Raw genomic sequence first — 16,971 nt, 5'->3', positions numbered from 1 at the left:
ATGTAATCTAAATGTTGTCCCCGCCCACACCTAAACACAGGCAGGAGGGAGGGGCCATGCGGGTGCTTGTTTCCACCCCGATGCCATAGCATTTCTCCTCTCCTTCTTTCTCCGGAATCTGTCCATCCATTCAGGAAATGGCAGCAATGGCCAGTAGAGGGGAGTTGACCTCATGGCCACAGACTGCCATGGAGCCCCACCAAAGCCTGGCCAGAGAATACGCAAACTCAGCTCTGTCCTATGGATACAGGCAAGAGTTTATTTATAAAATTGATATAAAAGAATGACACTTGAATATTTAGTAAATCACAGGAACATCGTTTTTAAGTGGCTTGTGGAAGGAAAAAGTTGAAAGCAATGTGCCTCAATGTTGAATGAAGTGAAATAAGGAAACCGGGCGCCTCAGATTGGGACTTGACCCCAAGTGCCAGAACTCGAACCCAGCCAAAACCCAGATTGGGAACTTGAACCCACATGGCTGGGACTCGAACCTGGCCAAAACCCACAGTCTTCCAACTGAGATCACACACCTGGTTTCAGGACTTAAGGAAGCTCAGGTTCTTGATGTCTCATCGCAGAAAGAACTCAGCGGGAGACAAAGTGATCGGTTAGAACTGGATTTATTTAGAGAGAAACACATTCCACAGACAGAGTGTGGGCCATCTCAGAAGGTGAGAAAGGCACCAGGGTATGGGGTTGTCAGTTTTTATAGGGGTGGGTAATTTCATAGGCTAATGAGTGGGAGGAGGATTCCAGCTATTTCGTGAAGGGGCAGAGATTTCCAGGAATTGGGCCACCGCCCACTTTTTGATCCTTATGGTCGGTCTTGGAACTGTCGTGGCGCCTGTGGGTGTGTCATTTAGCTTGCTGATGTGTTACAGTGAGTGTATACTGAGGTTCAAGGTCTAGGGGAAGTCGACTTGTCCGCCATCTTGGACCCATTTGGTTTTAATCAGTTTATGTCATGTCCTTGGGCTATGTTATTCTTTCAGAGGTTGTGCCCTGCCCCCTTCCCTCCTGTTTCAATAACAAGTGGAAGGACCCTGGGAGGGGTCAGAGCAGAAGACCCTCCGTGCTACAGGCAAAGGCACTGACCTCAGAGGGCATCCAAATTTATTGATTGTCCAGCTTTGCCTGTGCAAAACATTTCTTCTGCATAATCTATACGATGACATCGGATTTCCTGGTGGTTCACGAGAAATGAAAACACTATATATTAGCTGTAATTTATAAGGTCCAAAGGAAATTTTTGGACAGATACTTAACTGTATTCAATTACTAGAAACGTCTGTTTGTTGTCAAATAAGGTAATCATCTTGAATAACTCTCTTTAAAATGAAAAAGAGGATTTCAAAACTTTTTTCCGTTTACATCAGAATGTCTTTAGCCAAATAAGAAGTTGAATCAGCTTTTCATGATTATATATTTCAGTTAGCTGCCTTAAACCCTTTCTGGAACAAGGCAGGGTACAATAAATAGTATATATTTTAAAGTTAAGTCTGGAATATATCACAGTGAGCCTGCAAGTCAGGACCTGGGCTGCCATAGGTGTTCAACCGAGAACCTAGAAATGGCTGCAGCTTTCGTCAGGCAAAGAGTGGTTCGCATTTTTTTTTTTTTTTTTTAAAGAAAAAGCAGGGACTTCCCTGGTGGTCCAGTGGTTAAGACTCAGCACTCCCAATGCAGGGGGCATGGGTTCGATCCTGGTTGGGGAACTAAGATCCCGCATGTGGCACAGTGCAGCCAAAAAAAAAAAAAAAGCAGGCTTAAGACCTCACCCAATCCATTTGCTTTCAGTCTTTCAAGAGCTCTGCTTCTACCTCTCTGGTTTCCGCTTAGATCAGCTGACATCCAGAAAACCCCAAAGGGAATGCCAGAGGTATGTAGACATCAGAGCTTCTGAGGCCAGATTTGATAAACCCTTTCTCCTGTAAACAAAGCATTCTCCTCTTTTAGGACCACCTTCCCCCAGAGGAAGACTGTGACCCTCTCTGTAAGGTTCGCCCCAGGAGAGGAAGGAAGATCTCGACCCTGCCATAGCTTTAGGGGAAAAATTATGTTGGAGAGTCTGCAAGGCTAACCTAACTAATTCTGTGTCACTTGAATGATGGGGTTAAACTATAACAGGAAGGGGCATCTGTGGCAGATGGGAGAGCTACGGGGACTGGATTAGACACAAGACAAAAGGCAGAAGGAAATAATCTTTGTGTTTTTCAGCCAAGGACTAAAGCTCAAAAACCCATCTTTGATAAAGGATTATAAACCATGATCAATGGCAGAAAGAGGACAGTTTCATTCTGATCAATTGATGGCAACATAACTAAACGGTGGAAGTAAGGGCATGCAGTTTTGCACAGATAGACTCTGATGAATTTTCATCTACTTAACCCATGCTTTCCTGCCAAAGAGCTATAACCTATGCCGATCGAACAAAAACACGTTTGAGAACATGCCGGGCACCTCTTAAACTGACAAAGGAGACAAGAAAGTTGAAACATTAAGTTTTAAAATAAATGTTGGTCAGTGGGACCATTAATAAAAAACTCACTGCATTTGGGGTGGATTTGTCCCACTCTCTTATTCTGAGTTGAAAAACACTAATAAAAAAATAATGTAGCTCTGAATGTAAAAACCATATTACCCCAGTCTTAAAGATTTCTCCTGTCAGGAAACCCCAGGGAGTTGTCAAAAATAAATAAAATCTAAGCTAAAGAGAAAGTTAAAGAGAAGGTGGTATATGGTAAGAACTTTATGTGTGGCAGCCAAGAATGCTGGGTTGACAGATGTAGCTAATTCTGAAAGAATAACTTCCTATTCAAATAACAAGTAAAAGGTGTTTAAAGAGAGAAAGGTTATATTTTACTTCAGCAAGTACAGCTTTTGGTGAGTGTTACATAAATATTGATTAAAAGCTCTGCGTCATTTCCTTCACTTTGACAGATAGAAAGACTTATCAGGTCATCAGAGTTTTTCCTCCTTGGCTGGTATACTACAGAGATTGGATTCACCAAGGCTCCTCTGCTATATTCAGGGGAAATAGGAGTTTAGATTTTATATTATTTTAATTCAAAAAGTGTGTGTGCGGGGTTGTGCTCGTTCGCTTGTCTTGCATTTTGCAGCAAAAGCAAATGGTCATTTGATGGTGACCATTGGTGTGGTAATGTTTACTATGTACAGAGTTTAATTCATTCTTCGGGGTCAGATCACACAGGATGAGGAATTTTCCTGGGGGTTGAGTCCTGAAGAAGCAGGTAATAGGAATGTTTCTGTAGCTTCCTACAGGGCAGTTTACCAGCCAGAAACAGTTAGTGTAAGACTCGTCAGAGAGTCCCAGGCTGGACATTGGGAGGGATGACCAACCCAGAAGACTAGTTGTGTTCACAACTCACCTGGTCAAACCCTTTTAACTCTCTGTCCTTTTATATCCTGCTCTGTTAGGAAAGCATAGTTGTACCTGCCTTATCAGTCTTTTAATATTGACACTGATAAGAGTAGTAATAGTAACTAATAATAGAAGTAATTATTCTAGTCACATTCCGGTGACTACTGCTGTGTAACAAACCACCCCAACCCCAGGAGGCTTAAAATGATCACTGTTGTATTTTAGTGCCCAATTTTGTTAGTCATGAATTCAGGCAGGGCTTGGCTGGGTGATTCTTCTGCTGCACGTGATGTTGAGGGAGGGAGGTGCTTAGTGGCACTCAGCTGGCAGATGGGCTGGTCTGGAGGGACTGTGACGTCTGGCACCTTGGCAGGGAGAACTGGAAGGCTGGACTCAGCTGGACTGTGGACCAGAGTGCCCCACATGGCCTGTCTCAGGGTGGTCCATCTTATACGGTGGCTCAGGGTTCCAAGAGTGAGTGTTCCCGGTGAACAAGGAACGGGCATGGCCTTTCATGACTCAGCCTTGGAAGTCACACTTTTCCTGTCTCCTAGTGGTCAAGGCAGTCAGAGAGCCTGCCCAGATTCGAGCATGGGGGATGTGGACTTTCTCTCCTCTGCCCGCCCTGCCCCTGAAAAGGGAGGAGTGAAAAAATTTTGCAGCCCTATTTTAAAACTACCGCAAGCAGTAATAGCTAACATTTATTGAGTACTTCTTATGTGCCAACCAATCTCTATGAACTTTATTTGTGTTAAGTAATTTAATCCTTACAACAATCCTGGGACTTCCCTGGTGGCAAGGTGGTTAAGAATCCTCCTGCCAATGCAGGGACACGAGTTCGATCCCTGGTCCGGGAAGATCCCACATGCTGTGGAGCAACTAAGCCTGCTAGCCACAACTACTGAGCCCGTCAGCCACAACTACTGAGCCCGTGTGCCAAAGCTACTGAAACTCACGTGCCTAGAGCCCATGCTCCGCAACAAGAGAAGCCACCACAATGAGAAGCCCATGCAACGCAACGAAGAGTAGCCCCCACTGGCTGCAACTAGAGAAAGCCCGCAGGCGGCAACAAAGACCCAACGCAGCCAAAAATAAATAAATAAAATAAATAAATTTATTAAAAAAAAAACCCAACAATCCTATCAGATAGATGTAGGATCCCTCCTCCCCACCCGACCCCACCCCAGCTTGGGCTTGCAGGTCATAGGGTTCAACCCACACTTATTCAATGAATGAATCAATGAATGAATGAGTAGTCCGTCAGACTTTGCTCAGATGGTAAGGTTCAGTTAATTGGAAAATTTCATTTTTTTCAGGAGCACTCTGGCAGATGTTTGGTCCTTGCTTTCTTCCTGGCCAACAGAATACCAACTCTGTGCAAGTGATGGGCAAGCCCAGAGGAAGGGGGTGAATCGTGACAGGGATTCCAGGCCTCTTTCCACTCATTGACCTAGCGGTGAGAGTGTGCCCTAAGACACAAGGGCAGTGTGCTGGGGCTTCTGGAGATGTCCTTCCCTGATGAAAGAGGTCCAGGTGGTGACCAACTTGTCCCAGTCTGCTTGGGAACTGCCAGGGAAACTCCCCTTTAGTCCTGCACAAAGGGGGATGGCTGGTCACCCTGGCAGGCGACCACCTTTTCTTCCCTGTTTGAAACGTTGCGTCTGCAGCTGCAGAGGCATCTTATGACCACGAGGTGTTGCATTTAAGGATGAAAAACTAACTCACTGAGAACAACTAAGCAGAAAAAGAGTCCTCAATGACATGCCTGAGCCACGTGAGAACAACCCTGGCATTTTCTACTTCTCACTTCTTGTGACGTGACATAATCAATTGTCTTTATTGCTTGGGCCACTCTTAGGTGGGTTGGCCATTACTTGCAGCTAAAACAATCCTAACTGATACAATCAGTGAAGTGCAGGGGAATGTATCAGCAAAAATAAGGCCAGTGAAGTCTCAGTGATGCAGAAGGCAGGAAGGATCTCTGAGTTCTCCAAGTCCTACAAACGCATCGGCCAACAGTGGGAGACCTTGGGATCCGGCTCTCAGGCTGGAAACCGCTCAGGCCTCTTGCTGTCATAGATGCCGCCCTACATGCCCTCTGTTCAAATATTGTCAAATGGAGAAATCCTGTGTTGAAAAACTCCAGCACAATTAAACTTCGCGTTTTACTTGCTGCAACAGGCAGAGCCATTCTTTGAGAATTTCCACTAAACAAATAAGCCTTCACATTTCGTTTGGTAAGCCATGTGTGCCGTGCACATGAAAAGCTGAATCACGTGCATTATTTTGTCTTGTTGATGTGCACATTTTTCACGGCCCAATAGAGGTGTGTGTGGTTTGGCTCCGTTAAAGAAATTCCCCACCCTTCCCTGTAAGCTTCGAAACAAAAGTGCTCTCTTTACATCTCTCTCATCGACCTTTCGTCCAGAGCCCTCCTGTGAGCTGGATTGAATGAGTACTCTGAATTTCAAAGGGAGGCTCCCAGGAACGCTCTGGACCTCCTGCACCCCCAATTCATTTGCAATTATGGTGTCGTGCACCTCTTGGCTCCTCTCCAAGTTAGAAGTTTCCTCCCGTTCTCCATTCCTCATGCCTCGGATGATCTTGGCAGCCTCCCTAGACAAAGAGGAGCAGAAGATGTCAAGCCAGAGTTCAAATCAGACAGATGGATCAGCTCGAAGGTGCACGTCGTGACCCACGCCTACACGTGCTGCGGAACCCTCGCAGGGCGTCCACCCTCGGCACTGGATCAGTCTTAGTGGGCGGCTGTCCTGTCCACTGTAGGATGTTCAGCAGCACCCCGGCCTCCACCCACTAAAAGCCAGTAGCGCTCCTCCCCCTGGGTTGTGACAACCACAAATGTCCCCAGATACGGTCCCCTGAGGGGAGAGATCACCCCCGCTGAGCTGAGAACCACAGATTTAGGGGAACATAGAAGTTATAACCCAGAAGTTACAAGGTTCATCGAAGCTCACTACCCCCATACTAGGGCTGGGGATGCACATTTGGGAGGGGTTAAGGTAAGTGGTTGGGCAGGATGTCTGATCAGCTCAGTTTTGGGTGACTGTGGGGAAAAGGAGAGGTCATTTTGCAAGTCCTCCATCAGATTCGATGAAAAACGTCCCCCATAAGTCCCAACCCATTTTGTTTGCATTTGATGTTTGGAATGTCCTTCTGAGGCAACCGTCCATGGGCTTGTTGGCACAGAGGAATCAGACACGGTCAGGCTGAGGCTCAAGTTCGCTGCTGAAGTCTCTGCTAGGCTGGCTTTGGGAACCCCGCACACGTCAGAGGCTCAGCGGTATCGCAGGTTAGAGGGGGGAGCGTGGAAGGCCTGGGCCTGCTCTTCAAAGGGAGCCAGTCAGTGGGGTAAACAGCACGGGAAGGCGTCTGTTGCCCAATTATGAGCTCCCTGGGTGCTGGCACCAGGAAGGCCTGGGGCTCCCAGGCTGGCTGGGGCCAGGAGACAGAAAAGAGGGCAACACAAGGGCAGCCCAGTGGGCTGGAGGTGAGGCTATGGGGGTCTGGAGGGGGCGGGGCAAGCATCCCCAGGGGGGCCCGCACGGAGCTGGCGAGGGCGTGTGAGGACCCTAGGACGAGAGGGGGCAGGGCGGGGATGGGGACACACTGGCCTAGGCAAAGGGGCTGAGGTGGTAGTTCAGTGTCCTTTCCAGAAATAGTGACTGAGCTGGGACGGGGCAGCCCGTCCATCTGGGGGGCTGGTGGGAGACGAAATGGAGAGGTAGGCGGAGGGAGCGTGGAGGAGGCCGAGGTCCCGATGTGGCATCAGGTGGGGAACCGCCCAAGGGCTTCTGCGCAGCATCAAGGTTTGCAAACACCAGTGACCAAGCGAGTGGGGTTTGGGCCAGACGGCAGGGGTCCCACAGGGGCCCAGGCCGCGCTCAGCTTACACCAGCCGGCTCCCTGACCCCAGGAGTCTCCTGCTCTAAACCGCCCGCCCTCGTAGCTCCTGCTTGTGTTCTTTTCACTTTAATGGCCGTAAACAAAACACTCCTCCACAAAGGCCCAGTGTGTGGAAAGTTAGGGCCACCCGTCCTCAGCGTCACACCACATTTATCCCATGAGAGAAGTGGGCAGTCGGGCATTTATCAGGAGAATGTGATCGATGCAGAGACCAGGGATTGGGAATAATTAGGTAGAAAGCCCCTCTGTTTCTTAAGCACCACTTGGCTGTGGCCGTTTCTGCCGAAATCATCTGGAGATCGGCCTGGGCTCTGCAGGCCCCTGGGTGGGGGGTGTGGGAGGGGCCTGGGAGGGCTCCTCCCTCCTCTGGGGAGGCCAAGGTGGGACCCCAAGGGCAGGCATTCTGCAGGGCAGTGGGCTGGGAGGCAGCTCTGCATCTAGGGCTCGAGTCCTGGGGGTGTGTTTGGAAAGTGCCTCCTCCGTCCCTCCTCCAAGTCCCTGGACCCCATGGTGCTAGGGTGATGCACACGTCTGTGGGACAGACACCCAGGATCACTGCTTCCCTAATGCCTGGCTCTGTGCTGTGAGCAGGTGGTCCCTGCATACCCCCAGGAGATGCTTCTTTCCAGGGAGGATGCTGGGTCCCTAGCGCCCATCCCTACCAGCCTCCAGATGCAGCGAGAGCAGGGACGCTCAGTCGCTGCTCCCTGGGGTCAGCTGTCTCGTCATAACCACACAGAGAGGGTTTCCTCCCTGCTGTGGACGCCATGCTTGCCCGGCTTTGGGGTCTTGGTGGGGTTTCTCTGTAACCCTCCTGTGAGCGGATAGGCCACCTCATTATTGTTTCTTTTCTTTTTCTTCTTCTAAGTTTTTTTTCACTTTCTATTTTATATTGGAGCGGAGTTAACATTGTTGTGTTCGTTTCCGGTGTACGACAAAGTGATTCAATTATGCATATACATGTATCTATTCTTTTTCAAATTCTTTTCCCAATTAGGTTGCTACAGAATATTGAGCAGAGAGGATGGGCCACTTCAGTAAATCCTCCACATTCAAAGCAGTTTTTAGGGCCCACAGGCCAGACGACGGCCTAGAGGCTGGGTGCGAAGGTCACTGAAACGCAGCCTCAGGCCTCCCAGCGCGGGGAACGAGGTGGGAAGCAGACGTGCACTCGAACAGGATGCAGTGCAGGTTGGCGAGGGCGTCGCGGGCAGCGGTGCACCTACCTGCAGAGTCAGAGCGGGCACCCCAGGAAGGCAAGCTGCGGGCTACATCAGGACGGCTACGGGAGCCTTCGTCACCAGGAAGGGGGGCATCGTCGGAGGAGAGGTGGGACGCACGTAGGTAGGAAAGGGCCCGGAACCTTGTGGGGTGGAAGGGGAGGGACAGAGGAAGGGAACCATTTCCACCTTGGGCCCCGCTGCTCACAACTCACATTTCCAGAGAGAGACTCCCACGGGCCAGCTGCCACCCATCCTGTGCCCAGCTCTCGGTCTAGGGAGGACACTTTGATCAGCATCCAGGGCCACTGCCAAGGTGAGGGTGATTCCCCAAGGGAAACAATCCTGGGTGCTGTTGGCAGGGGTAGGGGTGGAGGGTGGAGCGTTGGTTATGGGGGAACAGAGGGGCAGGGCGTTTGTCCCCCAGGCCTGGGGAGTGAGGGGACGTAAAGAGTGTGCAGCCCGTTGGCCACACGAGCAGGAGAGCCCGGGTACCAAGGAGGCAGGAGATAGTGGTGGGGTGGAGGCAGGGGCATGGCCTGGCTCTTCCCCTGGGGTCTTCCCTCCCAGGGCGGTGCTGGTGTTGGCTTCTTTTTACTGAGAACAAGCCGATTTACTAAGGGGCCTTAATGCACTGCCTGGTGACTCTTCACGATTCCACGAGGCCAGAGATCTTTCCTCATTTTATGATGGAACCCAGGCCTGGAGTCTCCAAGTTCCTTCCCTCAGTCCTCATGCCTCTGAGATCCCCTTGACACCTACACATCCCTGCTGAAACTATTGGCTGCTCTTCTAGATGGGCTATTTAACTCATTTAGCAATAAATCGGTAAACTCAAATGTTTCCGAAATTTTTACAATACCCTTTTTACGGGAACTGTGATGGGGCCCAGGCAGTGTCTTAAAACCAGAGCTGGGACACACCTTACGAGCCAGGGGGCGCTGCTCTTTCCCACCACACCCGGCAAGGCCTGTGGGAACAGTGGCCCCCTGGCCAGGGTAGAGGAGGTGGCCAAGGAACCCAACTGGACTGTGGATGCAATAAATAGCATCACTCTTATTCTATTTTAAAATTAACTTTTTTTGTGAGGGGAGGTGGGTCTGGGTACCAGAGCTACATGGTTCAAAAACCAAAAGAACACAGAAAGTAGGAAGTGAAAACTGGCCTCCCTCCTTCCCCCTCCCCCTCCCTCCTTTTCTTCTGTACCTTTCCAGAGTTCCTTTAGAAAGCATCATTTCCAGACTTTTCTCATTCGCCTTCTAGGCTGTACATCACCTACTCAGGAAACCCAGCATGTTTAGTACATGTCAAATATGCTCTTCAACTCAGAGAAAAATCTCTCTCTAAGCCACTTGAAGGAGTTTTTAAATCCTGTTCTGAAGAATCTTTGCTGAGGGAAAAGCATTAGGCACAAACCTTTGTTCATTGGATAAATTAAATCAAGACCTAAAGTCTCCTTGGAAATGTAATCTATCATCTAGGAAGACACCCCCCTGTTTCTTTGGCTTCAAAACACTGCTGTTTTGTCTAACAGTCAGAAAATAGATTCATAAAGCCCAAGGAATCCTTTGTGTTTGGAATTGCCTCTGTAATAACAAGATCTCCAGATGGCCCGTCTCTGTCCTTTTGTCACTGGTGTTAGCCACTGGAGCTGGTCCCACTGGGCTACTGAAGAAGGCACCAGAATGCCCGTGAGTGCAGGAGATTATTCTTCTCTATGAAACAAAAGGAACCAAATCTCCTCTCTCTGCGTCTTGACAGGCTTGGCATTTGCTCAGCAAGAAGTAGTAATAAAACATTTTCAAAATGGGGCCAGTTCCTGAGAGTTCATAAAAGACACAGAAAGGAGCACAGTCGCTAAGGGAGGTTCTGGATTTTTAACAAGCAGCAGTGAGCTCCGAGGCACTTGCAGGGAAAGAGGAACTGTCTTGCCAGCATTCAAGACTTGGAGGCCACTGTGACCCGCAGAGCAGTATGAAGCCCAGCTGCCTTCCTTGGGGTGTAGAAATTAAGAAGAGCCCAAGTGACTCGGCTGGGAAAATGGAAAGGGAGCCTATGTGGTCCTTCAGCGATTCCAACAGAAAAGCTTCTGCCCTTTTAGATTCCTTAACCTCAAAGGCCAGCAGCTGGCAAACTATGACCCATAGGTCAGATCTGGCCCGCTACATGTTTGTATCAATAAAGTTTTATTGGAACACAGCCACACCCATTCACAGTTGTGACAGAGACCCCTGTAGAGCCTACAAAACCCCAAACAGTCACTGTCAGGCTCTTTACAGGAAGTGTGCTGCTTGTTGTAGGCAGTAAAGAGGGGCATTGCCTGTAAGGAAATCTGTGAGGCATTTTCCTGGGCTGCGAGGTTACCTGAGGAGCTCGGACAGAAGGAAATATGGCAGGTTGTTTCCCACGGAAATAGAGAAGGAAGAAGCCAAGAACAGAGCCCCACAGACTCCACAGCCGGACTGTTTGAAGGAAGCCCCGGCCCAGAGAGGCCAGCCTGTGGCCATGGACTTGGCCTGGACATGCGGGTGGAGCTGGGAATTACAAGAGGGTCACCGGGGCTGCCTCAGGGGCACCTGGCACCAGAGACCCCTCAGAGCTGTCATGTCTCCAGGGGAGACGACAGATGTGCAGCACGTTAACCCCAGCCACCTGGGGGTCCTCAGAAGATGGGCTCTGGGTGCCAACGTCTCAGGCAAGTTCAGCCACAGACCATCCCCCAGACACGCTCTTCCTCGTCCTTCCAGGAGCTTCAGCGACCAAGGGGACGGCTCCCACCCACAGCTGGCTGGGGCCTCTGAGGGTTTTACCCTCTGCCTGGGTAAGGGGGAGGCGACCCCTTAGGCCAAGAGAGGCCTGCAGGACAGCCCAGCTCCCCTCGGGAGGGGGACCCACTGCTGAGCTGGTGACCCTCCAGGGCCGGGTCCCTCCACTTGAAGAGCATCGTGTGCTGGCCTCACACCTCCATCTCATGCTTCTCCCGTTTGGGTAATTACAGACCCTCTTTTATTTCTTTGTCTTCTAAAAAATTAGCTACATATTTATTTAATTATGTCTATACGTACCAGTATTATTATGTGCCATGAACTGTTCTGAGTGTTTAACCAAAAAATAACTAAGTTAACCTCCTACCCATCAGGGTGAAGAGATGGCATTGGTGCTGCCGAGGGACGCAGGAGGAAGAGGGAGGCAAAAGAAGACACGGCAGGACTTCCCTGGCGGCGCAGTGGTTAAGAATCCGCCTGCCAATGCAGGGAACACGGGTTCGAGCCCTGGTCTGAGAAGATCCCACATGCCACGGAGCAACTAAGCCCGTGCGCCACAACTACTGAGCCTGCGCTCTAGGCCTGCGAGCCACACCTACTGAGCCTGCGTGCCACAACTACTGAAGCCCGTGCGCCTAGAGCCCGTGCTCCGCAACAAGAGAAGCCACCGCAATGAGAAGCCTGCGCACCACAACGAAGTGTAGCCCCTGCTCACCGCAACTAGAGAAAGCCTGCTCATAGCAACGGAGACCCAATGCAATCAAAAATCAATCAATCAATCAATCAAAAAAAAAAAAAAAAAGACACGGCGGGGGAGAACCGGAAGGTGAGAAGTAAAGGAGAGAATGAAGAGGAAGGAGAGGAAGAAACACAGAGCTGGGAAGGGAGTGAAGGGGAGAAAGTTGTACTTTTCACGAATGAAGCCTTGAGACCCCAGCTGTAGAAGCTGTGACCCTCTCAAGCCCACAGATGTGATGATTCCTGACACAATGATGATCTCTTGGTTATGAACAAAACAAAAGACAGTCTTCCCTCGATTTACACTGTGGTCACATTCCTGGAAAACACAGAACAAGATTCACTTTATGCTCATATGGAGATAGTTTCTAGGACGACTTGCAAGCAGGTTTCCATTTACATGATGGCGTGTGGGACAAGGGACAACTTTTTGTTGAGAGCTACTGTTCTGTGCCTGGAGGGTCCCCTAGATGCTTGGAAGGCCCCTCCCTCCTCCCCCTTCCCCCCTCCCCTTCCTCCTCCCCCTTCCCCCTTCCCTCCTCCCCCTCCCCTCCCTCCTCCTCCCTCCCCCCTCCCTGAAGGTGCCAATCAAAAATGTCTCCTCCAATCTCCAAAACAGCCCCTAGGGGGCAGTACTGCCCCTGCTGGGATCAGGTACCTATTGGACTATCTATCACATATCTACTCTGTGTGTGTACCAGGCTGGGGAGGGGGAGGGGGAGGGGAGGGGGAAGGAGGGCTGGGAGCGTAAACGAATCAGCCTTAGTGTCCTACCCCATGAAGCAGGTACTCTCCTTAAATTAGGGGTGCCAGATTTAGCAAAGAAAAATATTGCATGGGATACACTTATGCTAAAAATTATTTGTTGTTTATTTGAAATTCAAATTTAACTGGATGTTCTGTTTTTTTACCTGGCAACCCTACTGATAATACCAAGATCAGGGGGGCATGATGTGTGGTGCCTGCTTAAGGACCGAGGGGACCCAGAGGAGGGGTCTGCAGGGAAGGAGACTTGGAGACCGTTTCAGGCACTGTCGTGGCCTCTGCCATTTGCACAGTTCACCATACGTGGTAGCTCCTCGAATGCTCACACTGATCTGTGGCTGGACATCATTATCCCCAGCTGGCCGGTGAGGCGCTAAGAGGTCACGTGACTTCCTCCAGACACACATCCAGTAGGGGCAGGAGAGGGGTCGCTGATGCGACTCTCCCCACAACCGTTTGCGGGAGCCCTTGCACCCCAGGGTTGGGTGAGGTGTGTCAGAGAAACCTGCTGCTGGACGTGGTGTCCACAGGGAGATCCAGTGTCAGGGATCCTGGCTTAGAATTGGGGTTTAGCGAGTGTGGCTTGGAAGGGGGTGAAGGTCTGCGGGGCTATGGAAACCTGAGCTGCCTGGGGTGTGAGAAGTAAATTGCTTTCAAGGAGTCTGGTCCACCTGGAAGAGAAAAGGATAAAAGGTGTGTACTTGTTCTCAGGAAAAAGCGCAGGTGCCTACAGCCCAGTGCAGCACCCACCGCCCTGCACACTCAGCTCCCCGGCCCTGTCACCACCCCCTTCCTCTGCAGGGGCAGGACGAGGCAAGGATGTCCTCTCGAGATGGACAAGGAAGACGCTGGAATCAGCAGGCTTAACTGGACTGGCTTCCACTGAAACTCAGATTTCGTATCTTTGGGGGCTGAGTTCACAGTGCAGTGCTCTCCCAACTAACAGCAGGAGAGGGAGAAACTGGCCTGGGACCTGTTGCGAGTAACCGTGTCCTGTCCCATGGGGACCCAGCAGCCCCAGAGCGGGGCGGGAATTCAGTGGAGGTTATCCTCGACTCCCCAGGAAGAGTAGGGAAAAGTTTAAAGGAGCTGCAGACTCAGTTAAAACCTCTCATTGCTCTCTTCAGGATATTCCGGGGAAAAACCAGACTGGATTGGTGAACGGTCTGAGTGCAGAAAGAACTAGAATAGATTTTGTTTCTTTATAAAAAAAATAATGTCAACTTTCCCCCGATTATAAAAGTATTTTAGAAATGTCGGCATTACAACATTCTGCTTGCTGAAGAAAATTTAGAAAAAATATAGTAAAGTAAATCACAGTAAATAAAAATCACCTGTAATCTTGCTAGACAGAGTAAGTTCATTTTCTTCTTTTTTTAAAAATAAATTTATTTATTTATCTTTGGCTGCTCTGAGTTTTCGTTGCTGTGCACCGGCTTTCTCTAGTTGTGGTGAGTGGGGGCTACTCTTCGTTGCTGTGTGTGGGCTTCTCATTGTGGTGGGTTCTCTTGTTGCAGAGCATGGGCTTCAGTAGTTGTGGCTCGTGAGCTCTAGAGCTCAGGCTCAGTAGTTGTGGTGCACGGGCTTAGTTGCTCCGCGGCATGTGGGATCTTCCCAGACCAGGGCTCAAACCCGTGTCCCCTGCATTGGCAGGCGGATTCTTAACCACTGCGCCACCAGGAAAGTCCCCCAGAGTAAGTTCATTTTCTAAGTAAAAAGGAGAACTTAAACTAACCGCTAACAAAACATTGCCAGCTCAGTTAGCCCTCTGTGGGTGAGTAGATGACAATCATTTGTTATTAACAAATGGTTTGTATAAAAATAGATACAAAGCTGGTTTTAAAAGATTCTTGAAGACATTGATATCTCCTTTTAGTCTCCTTACCTATGAATTTTCTTGTTAAGCCCTTTTTTTTTCCCATAGGTGTTCTAAAGGTAAACTTTAGTGCAGCTCTTGTTAAAATAATTAAAAAGCAATGAAGTTTTGCTATATGGCTCCTAACGTAAGGCTCCATATTTCAAAAATAGATAAAAAATTGCTCTACTCAGCCATAAAAAAGAATGAAATAATGCCATTTACAGCATGGACCTAGAGATTATCATACTAAGCGAAATAAGTCAGAGAAAGACAAATATCATATGATATCACTTACATGTGGAATCTAAAAACGTGATACAAATGAACTTATTTACAAAACAGAAATAGGCTCACAGACATGGGAAACAAATTTATGGTTACCTAAGGGGAAAGGAGGGGGAAGGGGTAATTAGGAGTTTGGGATTAACAGATTCTCACTGCTATATATAAAATAGGTAAACAGCAAGGACCTACTGTATAGCACAGGGAACTATACTCAATACCTTGTAATAACCTACAGTGGAAAAGAATCTGAAAAAGAATATATATACAGATATATGTATATATATACATAACTGAATCACTTGGCTGTACAGCTGAAACTAACACAACATTGTAAATCAACTTACACTTCAAAAATAAATAAATAAATAAATAACTTTTAAAAATTGCACATAACCGGGGTGGGAGGCCTGGGGGAAGCAATGAAACCTCACTCATGGTCATTCTCCAGCTTGGTCAAGCGTTAACCAATAGCCAGGACATTTAAACCTCCGTTTCCTTTTCTGTAGAGATACATCAGAATCTCCCAGTGGAGGACGCCCATCAGAACCACACTGGTGAGCTTTTAAACATACGCATGCGCAGTCCCTACTCGGGGGATTCTGGCTCAGTGGGTGGGCCTTGGGCAATTGTGGAGTAGGAGAGAGAGGGGGTCTTGGTATTTCCAAAAATTAAAATATATAAGCTTACAACTAAATAAATGACATTTAAAACAAAGGTCATGGGACTTCTCTGGCAGTCCAGTGGTTGAGACTTCACCTTTCAATGCAGGGGGTGAAGGTTCAATCCCTGGTCTGGGAGCTAAGATCCCACATGCCTTGGGGCCAAAAAGCCAAAATATAAAACAGAAGGATTATTGTAACACATTCAATAAAGACTTTAAAAATGGTCCACGTCAGGCTTCCCTGGTGGTGCAGTGGTTGAGAATCTGCCTGCCAATGCAGGGGACACGGGTTCGAGCCCTGGTCTGGGAAGATCCCACATGCCGCGGAGCAACTAGGCCCGTGAGCCACAATTACTGAGCCTGCGCGTCTGGAGCCTGTGCTCCGCAACAAGAGAGGCCGCGATAGTGAGAGGCCCGCGCACGGCGATGAGGAGTGGCCCCCGCTTGCCTCAACTAGAGAAAGCCCTCGCACAGAAACGAAGACCCAACACAGCCATAAATAAATAAATAAGTAAAATTTTAAGAAAAGGTCCACATCAAAAAAAATCTTTAAAAAAAAAAAAAAAAGGTCATAAATCCTCACAACTCACAATTTCCTACCTATTTTAGTATATTTTACTATTCCCTGTGCTGAGACGTCATTTGTGTCTGTTGCGTCTGCACACGGCACTGACGGCAGCTCCAGCTCCCCCTTCCGTGAGCCACGCTGGTAGCTTGAAATCAGCGACTGTGGGAGTTTTTACACCACAGAAACCGGCAGATGCTACAGATCAAGGTTCTTCTCCCCCTTGGCAATCCAGTTGTTAAACACTCCCCAGCACCCCACTGTCCCCAGTGTGATGCAGGGTTAATTCAGAACCCTGTTAATAATCAGGGTTTTTACAGTGATCACTGGCTCATTTTTTAAAACTCTTGACCTGAAGATTAGGTTTCTCGTTTTCACTTGCTGAGATGGGAGTGCCTCCCGGGGAGACTGGCTCCGAGGCTGCAGTGTCTCTTTCTCCGCACTTTTCTTTTAAAGACAGATGTTTGCTCGGCTCTTGTCGGGCGCTGAAGAAGCAGGTGTGTTTGTGCAGGTCTTTAAGGCATCTTTAAAGCAAATAGGCTTGATAAAATCTTTTCTTTTCTCTTTCCTTCATTCTACTGTTACTCATATTGATCCAGGTCTTTCCACGGGCACAGAGTATGCTGGCTGTGTTTGTACATTTCGGCAAAGAGATAATCGTGGAAGCCTGGTGTATAGAAATGGGCCCTGTTATGATGAACTGTAGCCGAGGGGGTGGTCAGCTACTTCCTCTCCTTTGAGATTTTGGTGTTTGGAAGATTTTCACTTAAACTCCTTTCCCCAACTTGGCCTGGCTCCTTTGTTACCT

At 48.9% G+C, this 16,971-nt stretch overlaps 1 long non-coding RNA gene across 1 annotated transcript in view; it reads left to right on the top strand.

The window, feature by feature from the left end:
• The window catches only part of LOC309659295, a 55,466-nt gene extending 42,969 nt beyond the window's left edge, over positions 1-12,497 (top strand). The window contains exon 4 of the long non-coding RNA XR_014262721.1: positions 8,304-12,497. This is a non-coding gene — a long non-coding RNA (uncharacterized lncRNA). The remainder of the gene's footprint in view (positions 1-8,303) is intronic.
• The last annotated feature ends 4,474 nt before the right edge of the window (positions 12,498-16,971 follow it).

The sequence above is a fragment of the Balaenoptera physalus genome (genome assembly GCF_965194825.1).
Source record: "Balaenoptera physalus genome assembly, chromosome: 4".
Lineage (NCBI taxonomy): Eukaryota > Metazoa > Chordata > Mammalia > Artiodactyla > Balaenopteridae > Balaenoptera > Balaenoptera physalus.
This window is presented reverse-complemented; position numbering and strand designations above follow the sequence as displayed.